The sequence below is a fragment of the Mytilus trossulus genome, unplaced genomic scaffold (genome assembly GCF_036588685.1).
Source record: "Mytilus trossulus isolate FHL-02 unplaced genomic scaffold, PNRI_Mtr1.1.1.hap1 h1tg000164l___fragment_2___debris__unscaffolded, whole genome shotgun sequence".
NCBI classification, from domain to species: domain Eukaryota; kingdom Metazoa; phylum Mollusca; class Bivalvia; order Mytilida; family Mytilidae; genus Mytilus; species Mytilus trossulus.
In genome coordinates this window covers 618,827-635,634 of record NW_026963305.1, presented here as the reverse complement: position 1 = coordinate 635,634, position 16,808 = coordinate 618,827, and the positions used below count along the sequence as shown (strand labels likewise).

Sequence of the window (16,808 nt, the reverse complement as noted above, 5' to 3'; positions counted from 1 at the left end):
ATTCAAATTATAAATATATATAGATATAATTATACAGTAATGTGTATGTTACAATGAATGCTGTTTGGTAGTAAATAGTTTTAAATGTATACAAGTTTTTTTATATTTTATATATATTATATATATTTTTTTTTTTTCATTTTGTTACAACATGTACAAACATGTTTTTTATTTGTTTATATGACAATAAAGATTATTCTTATTTTTGAATGTATAATAATATATACGGTCAAAGAGTAAATTCCTTTAAGTAAAACAAACTGATGACATGTCTAAATAAATGAAAAAAATGTTGTTTTGAAATCTTTTTTTTTGGTCTTTTTATTTTATTTTTAAAAATAGAACTTTTCTTTGTTATAGCATGTATAGTTTCATTGCAATACATGAATATGCAAACAATTTGAATTATATACCTTTGTGGTGTACATAATATTATGGGTATATTTGCAAATTTATAATACAAACACTTTTTCTGTTAAAGTTGTAGTTTTCTTTTTTCATTGCTTGCTATGTACAATTATTCAGTCCACTATACATGCTACATAAGAATTAAGTCAATAAACAGTAAAACTATTTCATCCACCAGAATATTCCTGCAATTCTTAGACAAAATATTTTTTCAATCTGTTCTTCAAAGATCTTCCTCTATACATCTTTATTAGATGGAGCAATTCAAATGAGAAGCAAGTTTTTTTGGACAACAACAAACTAATATTTTTTTCATTCAGTCCTTCTTCCAATTGATAATTCCGTACATTGTTGCATTTCCGTGATCAAGTTCTTGTGCATCTATGATTGTGATGATATGACTCGACCTTTTTGTTTAGTCATTATGTTGAAATTTCCTTTTTCTAATAAAAGTAGGAAAAAACATGTTCCATTTCAAATTCATAAAAAAAGTCGCACTATGGAAAAAAATATCAACTTTAAGTTTTCTGTTTAGTATTGATCTGTTGAATGATGACCATGAAAATCAAGATGTCTGACCTACAAATACACAAAATTCAAAAATTATCAGTGAAAAGAAATACAGCAATAAAATAGCTATTTTATCATGTTTACGAACATTTCGATAAACTTTCATTTGAATGTTCATTGTTAGTACTCTTATTTTAGTGCTTTGTGTCTATGATTTACATATTACCGTTTGTTGTTTGGTTCCTTGATGCAGACTTTTAAGTTAACCCCATTGCAACAAATGTCTACAATTTGTTCAAATGTTGTGTGATGTTATTAAAACCACTGTCGGGTATAAAGTTTGCTCATTGTCAAAGGCTGTACAGTGAACTATTTTTGTTAAATTAATGGGCTCGCGGGTCTAAATCATTTTTTTTTCTTAATATAGGATTTCGCTATGTTTTTCTATAAATGAACTTTATCAAATATTTCAAAGAAAAATAAAATTAAAAAATAGGGTCACCATTTATTTACGCTTACAATGCGCCTTAGAAAGAAGCATACATTTTTTAAAAGGTACTTTTTTTTCTGTTGAACTAATAGGAGAAATAGAGGTAATATCGAAATGAAAAAAGAACTAAATTACGGAAATGGCTTAAATTTTATAATAGTTTAGTTTAAGAACAGTTTATTTGAAAATGATAATAAAAACTAAAGGTCACAGATGAGTTAAAAAAGATATTACAATTCTAATGCTGGAAAATGGCATTTTGGCACCAAAGGGAGATAATTTTGAGCTTTCAATGATACAAATGAATATACATTTTAAAAGTCATCTGGGGACAGTTTTAAATGATTTATGTACCATATGATAAATTAAGAAAAAAAACTGTCCCAAGTCAGGAGCCTGTAATTCAGTGGTTGTCGTTTGTTTATGTGTTACATATTTGTTTTTTGTTAATTTTTTTACATAAATAAGGCCGTTAGTTTTCTCGTTTGAATTTTTTTACATTGTGTTATCGTTATAGCTGACTATATGCGGTATGGGCTTTGCTCATTGTTGAAGGCCGTACGGTGACCAATAATTGTTAATGTTTGTGTAATTTTGGTCTTTTGTGGATAGTTGTCTCATTGGCAATCATACCACATCTTCTTTTTTATATACCCAAGAGCCTCCTTAAATGTCATTTGAACCCTATTGGAGAAAAGTCTAATTGGATATCAGACTGCCTCTTATTTTTATATCAACCCAGAAGTATTATGCCTGTCTAATATCAGGAGCTTGTACATAGTTCAGTGGTTGATGTTGTTTCATATATGTCATTTTGGTTTTTTATAATGTTTTGTTTTTAAAAATTTGTCTGGTATATTTAAGTTTGAATTGTTGCTTTGTTTTAAATTGTGTTAGTGTTGTCTTTTATAGATTACTATATTATGTATAGGGTATGGGTTTTTGTATTACTTACAGGCCATCATTGACCTCTAATAATTAAGTACAATGCTTACATCCACTTAATTGAACTCTGATGGATAGTTTTCTCATTTATCGTACCACATCTTATTTTAATAAATATTTAATCATTGTTCAAGGTCAAAAACTTTAATAACAGTGGACTTACCATTTAGACTTGTTGACCTCTGTAAATCTATTTTTTGTTGATAACTTCTTCTGTTTATAGTTTCCCTTTATCTTTAATGTTCTTGCCCTACACCTAAAAGGGTAAACATTATCTTAATTTTAATGACAAAAATAACTACTATTACATAATTAGTAGGCAACTGAAAATTTTGCCTCATTTGTATATAAAGTTGACTTGCTCATTATTCTTGCTGTTTAAAATTATCATTATTCTATGAAAATGAGGTCACAGTAAAATTATTCTTGGCAGACAGACATCTTCCTATTTTTATATGACACCTTGCAGTCATTCCGTATACAACATGAAGTAGACCCATGCTTATAATATCTGATAAAATGACAAAACCAAGAAAACTTAGCATTGACCCAAGAACCATACAATGTGGTCATGGTTATATGAATCTGCCAGACAGACCTGCACATCTTAATTGTTACATATCCACCAGATATAATCTACTAGTACCTGTAACTTTAAGCATATGATAAACTGACAAAACAATGCAGTGTTTCATTGACTAATGAACTATAAAAATGAGGTCAAGGTCATATAAAATATGGCAGACAGACATGTGCATCCTACAATAATTCCATTCACTAAATAAAGGAGCATTATTGCTTACAGTATCCGGAAAAAAGACTAAACCACAAAAACTAAACATTTTCATAGTTCCTTATACCCTGCCACATTTGTTTATGTATGTGCCTGTTCCAAATCAGGAGCCTATTATTCAGTGATTGTCGTTTGTTTATGTGTAACATATCTGTTTTTCCATCTTTCATAAGTTTTGTACATAAATTAACGTTAGTTTTCTTGTTTGAATTGTTTTACATTGAATGATTGTCATTTCTGGACCTTTTATAGCTGACTATGCAGTATGGGCTTTGTTCATTGTTGAAGGCTGTACAGTGACCTTGAGTTGTTAATTTCTGTTTCATTTGGTCACTTGTGGAGAGTTGTCATATCCCATCTTTTTTTTTTATCATGGATTTGTATAGTAAGGTTCTACCGAGCATTTCCCCTGTTTTGTGCCGAATACAAATAAATTTTATATTTAAAGACAATACATGTATATGTTTTACACTGAAATTAATAAAAAAAAAAAAAGAAAAAAAAAAGTGTAACAAATTGTTAAAAAAAAGTGTTTGGAATTTACCTCTTGGGATACCATTTTGGGGTATTTCCCTATGACTGTAGTCAAGGGGGTAAGACATAGACATTTTAATGAATTAAACAGGGAAAAAGTAATATAACATATGACTTCACATTCTTCTTCAATTTTTAACGTTTTTATCACAGGCACTTGTTTCTGTCAATAAAAAAATTGTTTTCAACTTGTCGCTAAAAAATAGATAATCTTAGATAGTCTTTCACCTAAGGCGAAGAAAAAAAATCCATAGCCCCACCCCCCTTTCGAAAAATCAAATGGTTGCTGCCTAAACCCCATATTGACAGAAACAAGTGCCTGTGGTTTTTATACAGATATTTTCATTTTTCTATTTTTTTTGAATGCGAGTTTAATTGATATTAAAAAAAATATATTAGAACAGTAAATAGAAATAGAAAATAATGCCCGAGGTCATATGTTATAGGACTAACTATTTGTCCTATCAAATTTGTGACTTTATTTTCTGTGTCTTTTTATCCTGTGAGTGTGACTTTATTAACTGTGTCTTTTTATCCTGTGACTTTCTGTCCGTGTTTACCTTCCTTCTAAATCAGTGAACTGAATATTTGTTTTTGCAGTAGTACGGGTAACGAGTCGATATCTGTTATTTATCATGCAACTTGAGAGTCAACACTTACACAATACCTTTTTCAGAGTGTCAGCTAAAAACAAGGAATCATTGGTGATAGGGGAGTGTAACCGATGATTTGATCCTGAATCAAATAAGATTTTCCAAAGCCAGGAGAACCTCTTTTAAAATTGAGCACAAAGTCGCCTGAGGAATTAATAATAATGCTACTAAAAATATTTTATTTCCCCTATATTCCCTATATTTACAAAATCTTCACGCGACTGTGCTTTGCGTGAATATAAAAAATTACGAGGTCCTCACGAATGAATATACAATTGAAATACTGGACCATCGATTAGCAGAGCTCGAGCAGCAGAGTAAACTTCCACATAAACCTCTAAGTTATTTTCGACTAATACTCCTGGAATCAGAATAAAGTTGTTAAAAATACATTAATTTGTGTTTTTACTGCTACGAATTCGAAATACAAATGTATGTGAATCAAATGCTAATTATGCACCAGTTGGACTGGGCAGAGAATTATTCTCAACCAGGAACAGTCTATATATACAATGCATTATATGTCTCTGTCTATACTAAATAAAACTGTTAACAATAAGAATAGAAAGTCCCTGTAAAAAGTCAGTCAAATCCTAACAGAACTATAACTTAATGATACATGCATTTCAAGTTCCAGCACCTCACCCAGCACCCTGGCCCAATACACTGAGTAAGCAAACTTGTGTGTGCAGTGGCGAATCTAGAAATTTTCATAAGTGGGGGCCCACTGACTGACCTAAGAGGGGGCCCGCTCCAGTCACGCTTCAGTGATTCCCTATATAGGCAACCAATTTTTTTCCCCAAAAAGGGGGGCCCGGGCCACCTGCCCCCCCCCCCCCCCCCCCCAATCCGCCTCTGGTGTGTGACTGTCAGTCTTATAATATAAAACTGCGTAGGTTCATAACGTTTGAATCAACGTTTGTTTGGCTATTTTTTTTAGGATCTTTGTAAAACAATATCTTAATCTTTGTTAAAATATACGATTTTAAATTCTTCTATTCTTTTTTTCATAATTTTGTAAAATGTACTAATTAAAGTTTTAAATTTTAAATATAAAATAAATAATCCATTTTGATTTGAGGAAATCTTTTTGAACTGTAATGACATGGTCAGTCAACTGATTTGTTGAAATGCTGATTACAGGTAATTATAACATTCAGTAATTTTCCATTACCCCCCACAGTGCGTGTGCCCTCGGTGTATAACGTATAGTTTTCTAGAGAACATCCTGTCTACGTGTAATACAGATTGATGACATTACACAAAATTTCTTTTGTTAAATGTATCTGTGTCCATTCCCAATTTCAACACACATTTTTTTTTCAAAAAATCATATGAAATAAAGAAGAAAAGTAGCAAATAAAAACTTCAGTAACAGTGCATTTAGAAAACATAAATTCAATATTGCACGAACCAACCCTTGAGAAAACGTATACATGTATGCAGATGTGTTTAAAAAAAACTCAGATCCCATTGGCTTTATTTTACACTAGGACTTAAGATAACCATAACGAAGCATGCAGTGTTTATCCAGATAAATGGGGACCCATCGACTTCCAGTCATGCTTCAGTGATTTCCTATTTAGTCTACCATTTTATCCCTAAGATTAGGGGGTGGGTGGGTCGGAAAAAAACTAAATCCGCCACTGCTAGCCTAATAGGGAGGTCATTTGGTCTGATACACAAAGATATGTATACCTATTATGAACAAAATTAAGAACAACTTCAAATATATGCATGTAAAATAATGGAACGTCTAAAAAACATTCAGGATCTCCTGCTGCAAGCAGGACATAAAAAGTCACTTAGGAAATGTATCTATATAAGTTTTAGTGAGCGTTGAGAGTATACATTCGGTTGATAACTTATTTAATAATATTGTATTTTTTTTTTTTTTGGATAAAATCAGAGACATACAATACATGTATCGAGACTTATAATACATGTAGTATATGTCTCTGATAAAATCAAACCATCTTGAAAGAAGTTATTTAAGTTTGAATCGGCTGTTTTTTGCATTGGGATGCCAACGTTAACCTTAATGTTATTTACAAAAATGCCAAAACCTGCAAATATATTTTAAGCAGAAATAGACATTTTATATATTGATTATTTTTACACCAAACGTTTTCGTAATTTGTTTTAGAAATATTAATTAGTACATGTACATAGTTTAATTGTGTAAATATATATAATTGTGTGTAGTGAGACTTTAATAAAATATTGAATCTGAAACTAGTTTTATAAAGTCCATCATTGCTTCAATTAACCCCTTGATGAAATTTAAATAGCGAGACCCGTTAATAAATTAAGTATCAATCTATCTATCGGTATACGCCGTTATTTGGGATACGTCACCTGTTCACGGATGACCGATGATCATATTCAATACCAATCATCATGTGAGTTTGGTTAATTGATCTTGAACCATTAGGACTGAGTGGAGATGGCATAATGTGTCGCTGGTGATGATTATAATCACATAGAAGTAAACTTTGCCAAAAAAATTATAAAAATATAAATATACTAAATATTTTTTATTTCGTATGTAATAATTGAAGACGTTTAGAAATATAAAAAATCTTCACATAAATGGGAAATTTTCGATTAAAGTTTAAAATTTCATTTAAAAACGTTTAGAAATATAGATCTTATTCGATGTACAATTATATGTGGCCCGCATGGATTGGAGATCAAATCCCCGTTTAATTATATGGGTTGCCTACTTTCGTCTATTTATATTGCCCATTCTATATAAATCAAGGGTTTGTACAAGCCCTTGCTATAATAAAACGAATCTCGTCGCCAATATCACCATAATAACATAAAGTTCAGATACAATCTTCTCCTAAACAGTTTGCCATCTAACAATTCCAACAGAAATTTTGAGTCGAAACTGAAGTATTAAATTTATGAAAAGAATCACTATTGTTTTTTAGCAGTAGATGTCGAAAATAAAACTGTATATATTCTTTTTTTCAAAACTCCTGAAATAATATAACATTATCTATAGACAGCTTATATATGCAAATCTTTTTGGAAGTATGTGAGCGTATAGTAAAATTTGTTTACCCCCCCCCCCTTTTCCTTCTATAAAATGTAATTGTAAACGATTTTGTTTTTAGTTTGTGTTTGCTAATTAACTGGGGTTCATGCTGATAAAAAAATATTTGAAGCCGCAAGAAAAATCAATCATTTCCTGAATTAACATACATTTATCTGTAAATAAAGACAATTCGCCTAAAACTTTCTCTCGTATAATTAAACAATTGTAAAATAATTAATTCAACGACTTAAATTTCTGTCTGTTTACTAATACTTGTCTTGTTCAGTTTTTTGTTTATACCCATTGCTCTTCATATATTCGAATGATAATTACTGATCACAAATTTTCCGGATGCTCTTTTATCCTTTTTTTCGTATCGAACTAATATGTTTACAGTTGAACCGAAATACTCTTTTTTAGAGAATTTACAAATTAAATTTTCAACCACAAAATTCAACACTTTAGTTTTTTTTTGCTCTGTTTCGAATCAACAACCTTTGACCCCGTCTCAAACATAGCCAACACCTCGCATGGCGTATTCGCTATGTTGAGGTATTGACAATATACAATCAAATTTATCAAGTAAGTAATTTGGTGTTGAATGCCAGTAGATTAGAATTTGTTAATTGATTAATTAAATTTTACCTGTTAAAGGATCACTGTCTAGCTGTCAAATTCATGTTCATTTATTTTAATCGAATTCACATAACGTGAAGTGTTGAGTTGTTTATTTAATTTTCACGCACACATAAAACCATTATTTCATGAAACTGCATGAAAAATTGACTTATCGCACAATACCAGAACTAAAAAAAATAACCACCGAAAGTCCACATAAGAGATGTGAATTAACAGAATAGAGAATAACGGACAAAGAAAAAAAGGAATACATAATAGTGAAAGAAAGAGACTAATAGAAAAGTGTAATAATGCCTAAATGGGAAAAAAAGTGTAAGTTATTAAAAATATAGCTAAAAAAAGAAGACAGATAAAGAAGTAAAGAAGACCCCCTCCCCCACACCAATCCCGAGACGATCCTTACTTCAACTGTTATTTGATACTGCCGAGTTGTTTTGAGACACACGTATAAGTAGTCAGCCTGTACCACGTAGAAAGCCTCTTGCATCAATTTGAGGATTACCGATCATCACTGATCATTACCCAAGGTTAATATTTTACGGCGGCTCATTTTATTTTGGCTTAAAAATAAACACAATTGACCAGTTTCTTTCCCCTGCATTCTTGATCGCACATGTAAATAGCACGTTGGTCTCAAATAAGACAGTGATACAATGCAACACTTGCCGTCAGTATTTGAAAATATTGATCAAGAAGGTATAGACAATTAATGCACGCACACTATTATCCACCAAAGGCCTAAATCGGGGCTGATATGGAGTTCAGGGCCCCCTTTTTTGTGGGAAAAATTGGTTGTTTATATTGGGGGTAAGAAAGAATCACAGGAATCGGAAGTTCTATCAATAAAATTCTGTAAATAATAAGGTCGACTATCAATAGAGCTTCTCTGCGTTCTATCAATAAAATTCTGTAAATAATAAGGTCGACTATCAATAGAGCTTCTCTACAAGCTCTATTGATAGTCGACCTTATTATTTACAGAATTTTATTGATAGAACTTCCGATTCCTGTGAAAGAATGGAGGATTTTTAATTACTAAATAACCCAATGGGATTTTATTTTCTAAAACTTTCAAATGAATATATACATGATATAACTTGTAAACTGTAAGAGATAAACTCACGTCATAGTCTACAGAAATGATGCTGGCACAATTAAGAAAAACAAATCACATGAAATATAGGGCGAGTCCCTGGGGGTAATCCATGCCCCTCTGATTTCAGAATATGCTATTATTTTGTAATCGGTCCAGATCTCCACCCCTAAACCATACATATTCTTGAATGGGACGATAAAACAAATCAATTAAAATGAAAGGGAAGTCCCTGGGGGCCACCCCACCCTGTTCAATCTGAGAATGTGCTATTGTCATGTTAACAGTCCAGATCCCCACCCCTATACTATGTATATTCTTTTATTGGACAATAAAACTAATCAAATGAAATTAAAGGGAGGTCCGGGGGGGTCACCCTACCCCGTTCAATTTAGGAATGTGCTTGTGAGTGACCCAAATCCCCACCCCTTCACCAAATATATTCTTGTAGGGGACAATAAAATAAATGAAATGAAATAAAAGGAAGTCCCGAGGGGGTCACCCAACCCCCTCTTGTTTGAAAACTTGTATACGGTCAAGATCCCCATCCTAAACCATGTTTATTCTTGTGTGGAACAATAAAACATATCAAATGAAATATAGGGAGAGTTCATGGGGGTCAACTCCACCGCCACATGTTTGAAAAACTTTTAAACCATTGAGATCCTCAGTGGTAAGGTTGAAAAATTTCTGGATCCCTGATCCCCACCCCTAAACCATATATAATCTTGTATAAGACAGCAAAACAAATCAAATGAATATGGGACCATAGGAATGGCGAGTTATGGAAGCTTTGTTTGGGAGATTTTGTAACAACATCCTGTTACAATTACTTCTTGTTTGAACATAATTTTTATTTTTATTGTGCATGTCTTTCATCTACATATATTTGGATAAATAGACTCATAATCTGTCATATTGCAAGTTGAACCTTCTTCAGTAGGCCTATTCCCATCAGAGACCAAATGATGCACAAGTAAGGTATAGGTAACAATATGAATGCAACTATGAGCAAAATCCATACAAATGGCGGATCCAGGGGGGAGGATTCCAGGGTGGAAAGTTCAACTTGGAACCCCCCTTTTTTTAGGACAGTCAATGCATTTGAATGGGAAAATATAGTTGGAACAACAACCCCCCCCCTCCCCACCCTTCTGTCTTGGGTTGGGAACCCCCTTTTAAAAATGGCTGGATCCGCCTGGGCATACTATCTAGCTAGCTATAAAGGCTTTAAAATATGAAATAAATCAAACAAGGAAATTAATGGTGTAGATATGGTAGACAACTGTTTTGAATTTTTTTAAAAAGCCTTTAATATTACACATGTCTTTGTTATATTAATCTAAAGATCTGTATACTTTTTGGTGATGATTCAAAATTTCATATTTGAGTTATTGAGTATTTTGTAAAAAAAATGGGGGGGGTTACATGTTGTGCCGTATCTCAAAAATTATTTATGATTATTGCTTAAAACTTTACATTCTTCCTCATTATATTAATCGAAAGATCTTTATACTTTTTGGTGATGATTTAAAACTTTATTTTGGAGTTATTGAGTATTTTGTTAAACAGGGGAGGCTTTTTTACATGTTGCGTCGTATCTCAAAAAAAAATTTTGATTATTGCTTAAAACTTTACACACTTCTTTGTTATATAATTCTAAAGATCTGTATACTTTTTGGTTTTGATTCAAAATTTTATTTTACTGATATTTAGTTTTTTGTAAAAAAAATACAGGGTTGGGGGTTTCACATGTCCCGCCGTGTCTCAAAAATAATATATATTTTTTTTCTTTTTTTTTTCCAACCGACCGACCCGAATTTTTTATGGGAAAAATCTGTAAACCAACAAATTAAAAAACCGTGGCCTAGGTTAACAATGTTAAATTTTGTGTGCATTTATTTTTGCTTACTTTCAATAATCATGATAATAAACAAAATTCAGTGATTGATTATTTTAATTTAAGAAAAATCTGCATACATGTTATAAAATGGGAAGTGGAAACTGGGACTTTTTCAAAGAGACAACAACCCAACCAAAGAGCAGACAACAACCTAACCAAAGAGCAGACAACAACCAAAGGTCACCTATGTGTCTTCAATGCAGTGAGAAAATTTCAGCACTGGTCTTCAGCTCATAAATAAATCAAAAATGAGAATGAGATACAGCTCTCAGTTGCTAATAAAAACCTCACAATAACATAAATAAGTTCTGATTATCAGAATATACAGTATTGCAACATTCTCTCTCAAAATTTACACATGGAGCTGAAAAACTAAAATTAATCATGCTAATTTAATATTAAAGTCCTTGAATTCAATCTTAATATGCATACTCCTGTACAACATTTACAAAGGAATATAAGTATGCAATAGACATATATATGGTCTTCAAAAATTAGAGTATTGATGCTATTAATTTATGACAAGATCTTAAGCAAGTAATAATATTTCGGAGGTTAGTATGACCTTCTTTTTTGTGATGAGGTTTTCGTTTCAAGTTGGAAAAAATTGTTTGTACCAACAAAAATAAAAACACAAACATGACAAAGTTAATCTAGAATTATGTTTTTATCATTTTTGTATGTCTAGGTTGTCAGCAAGATGAAAAGAACAAATATGCAGTTAAAAGTCAAAATGTGGATAAGCTTCATGGTTCAAGGTCCTACCTTTGCAGATTTTCATATTTTGCATGAATGAATTTCAAGTTTATATCATGGACGGCAGTGAAAGAAAAAAAATCTTTTCAATTTTCCTGCTACGAAGGATAAATGTAAAGACATCTTGTTTTCGGTAAGTTTTAATTATGTTCTGTTTTTTGGAGGGCTCGCTGGTCTTAACCATTTTTTTTTAATTTAATATAGGATTTCGTTATATTTTTCTATCAAAAAAGAACTTATCTTATACTTAAAATGGGGTCACTGTTCATTTACGCTCACAATCTGCCTTCGATGAGTTAAAAAAGATATTTCAATTTATATGCCCCAAAAAAATGGCATTTTTACACCAAAGGGAGATAACTTGAAGCTTTTTCAATGAGATCTAGAATTTAAAAGTCACCTTGGGCCAACATGAATTGATTTTCATGCCCCACCTACGATAGTAGAGGGGCATTATGTTTTCTGGTCTGTACATCTGTTTGTCCGTCTGTCCGTTCGTTCGTCCATCCGTTCGTCCGTCTGTCCCGCTTCAGGTTAAAGTTTTTGGTCAAGGTAGTTTTTGATGAAGTTGAAGTCCAATCAAACTTAGTACACATGTTCCTTATGATATGATCTTTCTAAATTTTAAACCAAATTAAACTTTTGACCCCAATTTCACGGTCCACTGAACATAGAAAATGAAAGTGCATGTTTCAGGTTAAAGTTTTTGGTCAAGGTAGTTTTTGATGAAGTTGAAGTCCAATCAACTTGAAACTTAGTACACATGTTCCTTATGATATTATCTTTCTAATTTCGATGCCCAATTATATTTTTCATCCAATTTAATGGTCCATTGAACATGGAAAATGAAAGCGTGAGTGGGGCATTCGTGTACTTTGGACACATTCTTGTTTTGAATTATTTTTGTACCATATGATAAAGTAACAAAATTCTACTAAAGGTAACTGATAAAATTTGTAATTATGGTAATGAAAAATAAGTGTTTAATTTTTTTCTGAAAATCTTATATCTGTGAGCCTCCTTAATAGTCATGATAGTGTTTGTGCATTCATCTGTCCAGTCTTTCCTCTAAATTGTAATCTCTTTAAATATTGGTGAGTGTTCGTCATGAATTTCAGTAAGTTACTTGTGGATTTACATGTAAATACTCAAAATTTAGTACTTATATTAATGGGATTTTAGCATGACATCCTGTCAAATGCTCGTTAATCATGTTTATATTCCAGAACATATGAGTATTTGGACTGTACACTTACAGTCTGCCCAATTTTAAGAAGTTGGTCAAGTTTTATATTAGAAACAAACTTACATTACAGATCAATATAACTGAAACCTTTTAATGGATTAATACAAAAAGTTAAATTTGTATTAAGTTTAAATTGAAATAAAAACACATGTTTGGCCCAGCTGGTACTAGACAGTACAAGTATACTCAAATAGTCTGACTGCCATACTGTATGCAAATGGTCGGATTGTAAGAGTATACTTATATGTTCCAGACTGTAAACATACGGTCCAAATACTGATATTGTCTGGAACATTAATATACATGTCTGAAAATTAATATCAACCACATTGGTGTTTGTGAACTTGGTAATAAGTTATTCAATAGATCTGTTATGTTTTGGGATATCAAAAATATCTCATTTTTAATTTTAATAAAGAGGAAGATTATGATGTATGTATAACTGTATATAAAAATGAGACAGCAAGCCAACAACACAAAAAATAAGGATAAAACAATATAAAATTTTTGTAGAAATGTTATAATTTCCAATATTCCAAAGAGTTCTAGTTATTTTTTTATTGAAATAAAGTTGAACTGTCAGAACTTTAAAAGCTTCAGGAAATGTTATTTCTTTTGTCTGCGTTTTGTAAAATATATTGCAAATTCTTGTGAATAATGGATGGTATCATAATTGTCTAAAGTTTTAACATTGACCTTTTTATATATAGCTTGGGAAAATACCAAAAATGTTATAAAGAAGAACACTTTAATTGATTGTTATATAGTATTAGAATAGGAAGATGTGGTATATTGATAATTTGACAACTCTCCATCAGAGACCAAAGGAAGTAGGCGGTTAGCTACTGATGACCATGATGACACTGGACAACCTTTAACAATCAGTAAAATCCATACCACATAGCTATTTTTATTGAAAATCATATTAACACTTCATGTATGCAAACAATTTTGTATAATCAATAACTTCAATTTTTGTTGGTTCTTTTTCAGAAGGATTGAAATTCATCACCTAGAATAAATGAAGAAAACATAGAAACAAGACCAGAATACATTCAAAGACAATGTTGGATCAGTTATTATTTTCATCAGTCAGTCAATGATTTAGAGTTCTTTAAAATACCAAACGATCTTGAAACCACAATGTCAATGTTCTTTGCTGAATGACCAAAAAGTGGACTATACAAACACACAATGCTTGATGATAAGAAACTATTAATGTTTTGTGTGGAGGGATATTGTGAAAAAAAATACATTTACTTAAATAGCTACTAGTATGTTTAGCCTAATAATAGAGTTTTTCACTGATTTCAAATGGTAAATATTTGTGTTTCGAAAAAGTATTCTATAATTCATAAATAAACATATATTGATACTTACAATATCTGCTTTGTTGTTCAAAAGTTAAGTTTTGAACAGTTATAGAACAATATGTTGAATTAACATTTTCAAAGAAAAAAAGATATTCAATTTAAAAGATTCATCTTATAACAATTTACTACCAAAATAGAATATATTGTAACATACACATTACTGTATATTTTTATCTATATATTTATAATTAAAATCCCATAGGATTTTAATTTGTCCCATGGGATATTGAAAATCCCATGGGATAATTATAGTCCCATGGGATTTTTTTTGTCCCATGGGACAACAAATATCCCATGGGACTACAATAATCCCATGGGACCAAAAAAAATCCCATGGGATTTGCCCTGTCCCATGGGATATTGAAAATCCCATGTTTTTATAAATCAAATAGCAAAATAAATATAATAGTAACAGTACAAAACCAATGTAATTATTGAATCCCATGTAATTCCGCACATTTTGGCTATATACATGATACTGTAGCTCTTATTTGAGGCGGCGGCGGATTTGCAAATGAGTGTTTTGCAAATTAAAAGTGTCCAGTGTTATATATCCACTTGTTTTTTTTTTTTTTTTTTTTTTTTAATCGAAATGCAAAACCTTGTAAAACACATTTTTTTAATGGCACAAACTGACAAAAGAGCAAGGTCCCTGACCAAGCTCGCATTACTAGTGATGTTTCAAACTGCATTGAATGGTTATGTTAAATGCTATGTTTTTCTTGTCTCTGGGTAATACAACACAAGCTGCTTAGCACTAAGAAGTAATGTCCGATAAGAAGTCGTGATACATATTACAAGTTTCATCAATCATTAAAATACAGATCCTATGAAAATGTTCAAGTTTTGCCTACAAGGATCCGATAACGCTCCGTTGTGCTTTCTATTTTAAAACCCTTCGAGATCCTTTAGTTTTGTCGGAATAATACTCACCTTCAAAAATGTGTAGGCTGAACTATCATTGGCTGATAAAATAAAAAAACAAAAACGGAATGGTTTAATTTTTTGTTAAACAAAGACTGACATTTTATAAATGTTTAATATATTACTATTATAGTGTGCCTCGTTTTTCTTGTCCCGGATAACATACTATACACCACATGTTGCGCATACTAGTTTACCTTATAGTTCTTATTATAAAGTGCTAGTTTAGATATTTACAATTTTATGGTATACAACCAGTAGACGACTGTCGCTTTTAAAAGATGAATATTTAATTTGATAATGCTCTGCTGAATTTGAAAACAAAATAATTTTGAAGTTTATCTGATTTGGCAAGATTTAGTAGTACTTTACAAGAACCACCCACTCAAGTATGTAACATGCATGAATTAACATGACAGGTTATCAAATACTAGTATGCGTTTGAGATCCAATGGATATTAGATACTAATTGTAATAGATGTGCTTTGATGTGCCTGATTAATTCCCCTTAATTTGGACAGATTAATTATTTAGTATTTAAATGTTTATTTTAAGTTAAATTTGATTTAAATATAGTAGGATAAAAGTAATGAATGTTAATTTAACTGTTTTAGTATTTAACTTTTAACACTGGACACTTTTAATTTGCAAAACACTCATTTGCAAATCCGCCGCCGCCTCAAATAAGAGCTACAGTATCATGTATATAGCCAAAATGTGCGGAATTACATGGGATTCAATAATTACATTGGTTTTGTACTGTTACTATTATATTTATTTTGCTATTTGATTTATAAAAACATGGGATTTTCAATATCCCATGGGACAGGGCAAAATCCCATGGGATTTACCATTATCCCATGGGATTTACCATTATCCCATGGGATTTTGGTTAAATCCCATGGGATTTTTTTTGGTCCCATGGGATTATTGTAGTCCCATGGGATATTTGTTGTCCCATGGGACAAAAAAAATCCCATGGGACTATAATTATCCCATGGGATTTTCAATATCCCATGGGACAAATTAAAATCCTATGGGATTTTAATTATAAATATATAGATAAAAATATACAGTAATGTGTATGTTACAATATATTCTATTTTGGTAGTAAATTGTTATAAGATGAATCTTTTAAATTGAATATCTTTTTTTCTTTGAAAATGTTAATTCAACATATTGTTCTATAACTGTTCAAAACTTAACTTTTGAACAACAAAGCAGATATTGTAAGTATCAATATATGTTTATTTATGAATTATAGAATACTTTTTCGAATCACAAATATTTACCATTTGAAATCAGTGAAAAACTCTATTATTAGGCTAAACATACTAGTAGCTATTTAAGTAAATGTATTTTTTTTCACAATATCCCTCCACACAAAACATTAATAGTTTCTTATCATCAAGCATTGTGTGTTTGTATAGTCCACTTTTTGGTCATTCAGCAAAGAACATTGACATTGTGGTTTCAAGATCGTTTGGTATTTAAA

The 16,808-nt window shown here is 31.1% G+C and overlaps 2 long non-coding RNA genes across 3 annotated transcripts; one reads left to right on the top strand and one right to left on the bottom strand.

Annotated features, from left to right (window-relative positions):
* Positions 1-684: 684 nt before the first annotated feature.
* On the bottom strand, positions 685-4,635 carry LOC134700607 (uncharacterized). Of its 2 annotated transcripts, XR_010103937.1 has the most exons (3): positions 4,341-4,635; positions 2,517-2,609; positions 685-987 (listed from the first exon to the last, which is right to left on the bottom strand). It is a non-coding gene; the product is annotated as an uncharacterized LOC134700607 (long non-coding RNA). The 2 variants fall into 2 exon arrangements; XR_010103936.1 differs by lacking the exon at positions 4,341-4,635 and having other exon boundaries at positions 2,517-3,837.
* Positions 4,636-8,383: 3,748 nt separating this feature from the next.
* Positions 8,384-14,343, top strand: LOC134700622 (uncharacterized). The gene is made up of 3 exons (XR_010103946.1): positions 8,384-8,714; positions 11,703-11,903; positions 14,010-14,343. It is a non-coding gene; the product is annotated as an uncharacterized LOC134700622 (long non-coding RNA).
* Positions 14,344-16,808: the final 2,465 nt, after the last annotated feature.